Genomic DNA, 6,768 nt, shown 5'->3' on the forward strand with positions numbered 1-6,768 from the left:
CAAGTAAGTTTTACATGGTATTTCAGCCAAACCTGGAAAGGCTGAGACCCACTTTTCAGACTTTGAGAAGGCAGAGACTGTTGGAAATGGAAATGGTGCTTGACGGACTTCTTTATTTTCCCAGTGCTAAATTGCTAGATTTTATATTTTAACATTCCTTTTCAGTGGTGCTAGTTATGATACCTTATGGAAGTTTCTGTTATGAAAAGAAGCCTTACAGCTGGGGAGCTGTGACAAGCTCTCCATCTCAAGAAGGAAGGTAATCAAAAAGACAGAACTGTCATAAAAAGCAGATTAAGAAGAAACAATAATGTTCCTGGGCTTGGAAGATTTCTATCCTGTTAAATTGTTAGAAACATCCCAAGCATGGTTTCTGGCTTAGATCAACTTGTATTTTTCTAGATCCTTTCTGTGGCACTGTTAGGAAGTTAGCATGCAGCAGACATGATTCCCACTAAGCAAATTGCTTGAAACACCCTCTTTTGGGTGATTATGAAATCAATAATAGGGCCACTGGGATTCTGTGCCAACAGGCCCTATGGCCAGATGGTGGGCCTGGGTGCTTGATCTGCTGTTGTGGATACAGTTCAGTGTTGAGGACTGATCGGTAGAATAGAAGGATCATAGAATAGAATCATAGAATAGAATCATAGAATCATCTGGGTTGCAAAAGACCTCTGAGATCATCAAGTCCAACCCTTGATCCACTACCGCCATGGTTACTAGACCATGGCACTAAGTGCCACATCCAGTCTCATCTTAAAAACCTCCAGGGATGGAGAATCCACCACTTCCCTGGGCAGCCCATTCCAATGCCTCATTACCCTCTCTATAAAGAATTTCTTCCTAATATCCAACCTAAACCTCGCCTGGCAGAGCTTGAGACCATGCCCTGGTCTGAGAGAAGAGACCAAGCCCCACCTGGCTACAACCTCCTTTCAGGGAGTTGTAGAGAGTGATGAGGTCTCCCCTGAGCTTCCTCTTCTCCAGGCTGAACAGCCCCAGCTCCCTCAGCCTCTCCTCATAGGATTTATGCTCAAGTCCCTTCCCCAGCCTTGTTGCTCTTCTCTGGACCTGCTCCAGTACCTCAATATCCTTCCTGAACTGAGTGGACCAGAACTGGACACAGTACTCCAGGTGAGGCCTCACCAGCGCTGAGTACAGGGGAAGAATCACTTCCTTGGACCTGTTGGTCACACTGTTCCTGATCCAGGCCAGGATGCCACTGGCCTTCTTGGCCCCCTGGGCACACTGCTGGCTCATGTTCAGCTTCCTGTCAGTCCAAACTCCCAGGTCCCTTTCTGCCTGGCTGCTCTCCAGCCCCTCTGTGCCCAGCCTGTAGCGCCACATGGGGTAAAGGTTGGTATTACAAAACTTGTGCGTTAAGAAATGAGTCTGTGTCACAGTGTGAGGAAATGCAGGTATAAACTGTGCCAAGTTCTTTCAGCACAACATTTTTTCTTCATATGGACTATTTTTCCACTCACTTTTCTATGCCTTTTGTGTGCAGTTCCATGACAGCAGAAATAACTTTCTGGGAGATGTTCTGCCCTTTTGGCTACAGACCTTGCTAGCCGGGAATAATTCCTGTTTAGGCCTACTGCAGGACCAGGGCCTCTGAGGAGAAGAGGGGACCAAGTCACTTGCTGAATTGACAAAATGCCCAGCTATCCATCCACATTTGGCAAACTTTGTCTGTACTGCTTCACATCAATGAAGTGTCTTATGAAGATTAACAAATCCACTCCAAATGAGCTGTTGTGATTATTCCCATTTTGCAGCTGGCAAGGTGGAGGAAGAGGTGAAGTCAGTGAGATGACTCTCTAATGAATTTTTCCGTTCTCTGAGTTTCCTACTTGGATTATTAGGTTTGCCTTCTCACAGAGTCTGAACCCATCACTCAAAATGTCACTCTCAGAGGGCCTTCCAAATGTCTAAGATGACAGAAATGTCTTATTCCAGACCAGGTACCAGCTTAGGTCTTTATGGAATTTCAGCTTACTTGGAAATACTCTTAAAAATATTTTTTCATATATATATATATATATATATATATTTACTTACTTGTAGCTTCTAACCTATTTTTAAGGAAGTTTTTGGTAAGATTTTCCTCCTTTTAGGGACTAAGTAGTCAGAACTATTTAGCTTTATAAAAAGGATTTTTATATTCTTTACTGTGAGAGTGATGAGGCACTGGAACAGGTTGTCCAGAGAAGTCGTGGATGTCCTGTCCCTGGCAGTATTCAAGGCCAGGTTGGATGGGGCATCGAGGAACCTGGTCTAGTGGAAGGTGTCCGTGCCCATGGCAGGGGGTTGGAACTAGATGATTGGTCCCTTCCAACCCAAATTGTTCTATGATTTTATGATTTTAAAACCGTAGTGCTGGAATATTTGAAATTACAATTGCTATTTCTAACAGAATCTCTTTGGCTTTACAGAGAAGGTACATACCATTACCTTCACCTCGTCTTTTGAAAATCTAGAGATGAATGGTAAGCCATGCTGCCCAAGGCCATGCAGAGCAAGTCCATGACAGCCAGATATTACATCCTGCTGCTTTAATTTCTAGTTCCCTTTAAATAGTTCTTAAACCTAATACAATTCTCATTCACTATAATTAATACAATTAGTCATATATAATTAATGCCTAATATGCTGTTGCGGTTTGTGAATACCAAATAAGCTGGAGTTGGCTGCACAGGCCGTGTTCAAATCCATCTGTTTAGAACAGTGCCTCTGCAGCACCAAAGCCAATACCAACAACTTTATATCTACATGGATACATTTTGCACAATTCCATCTGTGGAGGGAAAGGTGAGAGACACTGTGTTCTGCATGCATTGATTTTAAAACCAAGCTGATAAAATTAGCACCAGATCCATTCAGAAATTGATGGGGTAAACTGTTCTGTGGTTTTTACAGCTTTGCATTATTCTGTACAACAACCTGAAAGGAGGACATTGACAGTATCTGTAACAATTGCAGGAATGCAGACCTAGGAGGCTGACAAAAAAATCAGCATCAGGAGAGAGGTGGGGACTTCTTTGTCCTGTCACAAAATAAACATCAGTTCATCACTCCAGCTTAACAGCATGTCTTCACATATTAAAACAAGCCTCTAAACCATGACTGATACAATTTAGAGTCATTAATTAGTTTCTGCTCGATCCTTTAAATGAATGCACTAGTGAAGCCCTCTGAGCTTCACCGAGATCAAAAGCCTGCTTGTGCACAAGGCTCCCCTCCCCCTTGGTAGACAGTCTTTCTAAAAGAAAGTGATTAAGTGACAAATTATTCTTTGGAGGTACAAGTGCTGTGTCTGCTGGGTTGCTGTGGTTGGATTCGATCCTTTCACACTTACATTAGTGGTCCCAGTGAAGCCACTGGGTTAGGCTCTTGCTTTTGAGCCTAGGCAGCAGGTTGGAGATACAGACTTGTCTCTGTGGCCAAAAGTGCCAGCAGCAAGTTGAGTGCCATTCTCAGCTCAGGTCCTGGCTGAGGAGAGTAGAAATGGGGTGCAAAGCTTGATCTGCCTCTGCAATCACAGAATCATAGGATACTTTGGGTTGGAAGGGACCTGTACAACTCATCTAGACCAAGTCCTCTGCAACGATCAAGGACAGCTCCATCTAGCTCAGGTTACTCAGAGCCCTGTCCAACCTGACCATGAATGTTTTCAGGGATGGGGCATCCACCACCTCTGTAATCAGGGATACTTGGTTGAGTGAGGAACACAGAATCTAACTACCATATCCAGCTTGTGACCTTGAATTGGCATTTAGGCACCTTTATAGCTCTGATACAAGGAAAAATATTGCACAGACTGATTCCTACTTGCTTTCTCACTTTGTGACAGATAGCTGCATATTTTTGCCTTGCCTCTAACCATGCATAGTGATCATAATAACTATACTTCATCCATATACCAGAACCCTTGATAAGGCTTCTCAAAGTGTATTATCTAATTTTCCCATAGTCCCTAAACTGAACAATCTTTGTCTCATTGTCATCTCACTGTCATTTCTCAAAGAGTACCTGTGATAATATTATTTGGGACTATTTATTATTTATTGTGTACTGCCCCCCAAATGCCATGCTCAGTGACAGTACAGAGCATGTGTTTGATGCTATTTAAAAACTTGCAATCCTTTTTCAGACAAAAACATTGATCTTAACACAGCTACTAATCAAGGTGGTAGAAGAATAATTAGGGCAGGCACAGCTGATCTGAGGTTATGCAACAAATCAAAGTTATGACTAGAATCCAGGAAAAATCACTAACATAATCTCAAAAACTCCCCTATTTCTGCTATGTATGGAGCAAGCAACTGCAATTGGTTATTTTCTTCATAATTGTCTTGCAGTTTCTGTATACCTTTGCAGACAAAAGCATGTCACCTCTGAAGTACTCTCATTCTCTAGCAGGATAAGAAAACAGAGAGGCAGGACATATTTGAACTCAGATTTCCAAGTTCAGCTGCTCCTTATGCTATTTTCAGCCCCATAAGCCTTTTCCTTGTCATTTGGAGATGGGTGTTCATGATTACAAAGACAGTGTTTGCTCTGTTTGGAGACAGACCTGTCTGTTGTCCTACCATGCTAAAATGAAAGGCTGAATTCCCCTCTACTGCCAGACAGCTTTATAACTTTTTTACCCCAGAGTGTTATATTTTTGCCGTCTGACTTCAACAAGGAATTAAACTGTGAACATTAATAGTGACAACATTTGCATTCTTCTCTCAGGTAGAATGTAAACAGCAGAGCAATGCTGTTTTGGCCAGGGAATGGGGCCAAGCTCTTCTAGGTCTGCTGATTTTCATAATGAAAAGGTTATATGAATGTATAAGTAAATTGTCCTTTCCATTAACACAGCCCTACTCTGCATCTGGAACTATTCATGCTTGTCAAGAAGGAGGAGATGATATCTTAGAAAAGCTGAAATGTCCAAACTTGTAACTCCTTCCCTAAATATCAATTATTTCCTATTACAACAGGAACAAGGGATGGTGCATTACCAAACTGAAAGTACACTCTGCTTCTGAATCACTGTGAAGATATTATCAGACAAGTGTCTTTTTTTTTTTTAAAGTACATCTTCTGTTAGTTTAAAGCAAATGAAACCCACATGAAAACTTCACTTACTTTTTAAATGTTACATCATATGTTATAATGTCATGTAAATATGGACCTCCATGCTGCATAAAATTGGCATTCCATTGCTTTCTATTTTCCACTTCTTTTGATAAATTCACATAATAACGTGTGCTTCTGATAACCTTCTGTAATTCCACTGATAAATCAGTCACATAGGAGAGACAAAATTGACTTTTCAAGAGCAGCACATGGCTCCCATAAAATTATTCCAGCTTTAGTAGCACGTCATGGAGAACCAGGGACACAGTGCAGTTTGTATTTTGTAAAAAAAGACATTAGCACTGACTGCTTCGCTTCCTTCTCATGTGACTTTGTATGTCAGTGAGTAATTCAGTAGTGCAATATAAAGATATCACTACAAAATGCAAACACAGTAGTACTCAAAGTCATGGATAAAAACCAGAGATGCAGTATGCTAGCAGGGTACTAATAAATTTGGCTCAGCTATCTCAGATAATCGCAAGCCAATTCCAAACCTGTTTCCCTTTTATCTTTTATGTGTGCTACCTCTCCTGATGTTATTGCAGTTTAAAAAAAAAAAAAATCGCTCTTTAGATTCTCATTGGACAAATGCCTAGGAAAGTACTATTGATTAATGATGTATTAATCAATTTTATTATAAGCACAGACCTCCACTTGTCTGATTGACACTAGCAGCTATTAATGATTAATTTCTGCTTTCATTTACAGTGGTAAGAAAGAGATCCTGTCAATAGGAATAAAGATACTTTATGTTCCTAGACAAAGGAAAATAAGGTCTTTATTTGGTTTATGAAAATATAAAATGTTTTAAATTAAATATTTAAGTAATGAGTCACTTGTGTGCTTTACAACACTGATTTACAGCATACAGAGTCACTTAGCTAGTCCAGTTGGATGTAGAAGGGCAGGTAAAAGATAAAAAAGGCTGTTAAAGAAAGAAAGTCCAACTCTGTGCATTGCTGTCTTTCTGAAAAATAGGTTAGTCATCTTTGTTTCACTGTGAATGTGTCACCACATAATAATCATTGTAGTCATTAACTGTTCATGCTCAACCTATGCCTTTAATTTCACTTGTGTTTTGAAAAATCTCATATTAAACTAATTCATTTCCCCTTGACCTAAATATTTATTTCAACAATATATATACAACTGATCCCACTATAACCTATTATGTTACAAACTGTTTACAGGCACCATTAAGAAAATCTCTGTGTATAAGTAATACCATTAAGAAGCTTTCTATATATCGGATTTAGAAACTTTACTGTGCGGGGCGCATTAGTTTTATTGTTTTATTGTTTTTCATGACAGGTATATATTACTATAGCAATGTAATACATTTTGATCAGACCAGAAATGAATGACTGAAAACTGTAGAGATTTAATTTCAGTAGCTCTTTCCTAAACCTTGTGATACTGGTTGGCTCCCAACACCACCGAACAGATCTCGTCCAGAGACAAGTGCCATCTATCGATAAAAGATGTATTGAGTTGAAGAAGCTAGAACAGACCAAAAATGGAACCAGCCTGCCACCTGCTGCTATGTGGAATTACTTCAACAAATATATTTTCTAGGCCTTGTACTGACCAAGAAATACTCATATGTGAGCTGGGTCCGACAAAAGCCTGCCT

The sequence above is a fragment of the Manacus vitellinus genome, unplaced genomic scaffold (assembly GCF_001715985.3).
Source record: "Manacus vitellinus isolate BGI_N305 unplaced genomic scaffold, ASM171598v3 scaffold_39_pilon, whole genome shotgun sequence".
Lineage (NCBI taxonomy): Eukaryota > Metazoa > Chordata > Aves > Passeriformes > Pipridae > Manacus > Manacus vitellinus.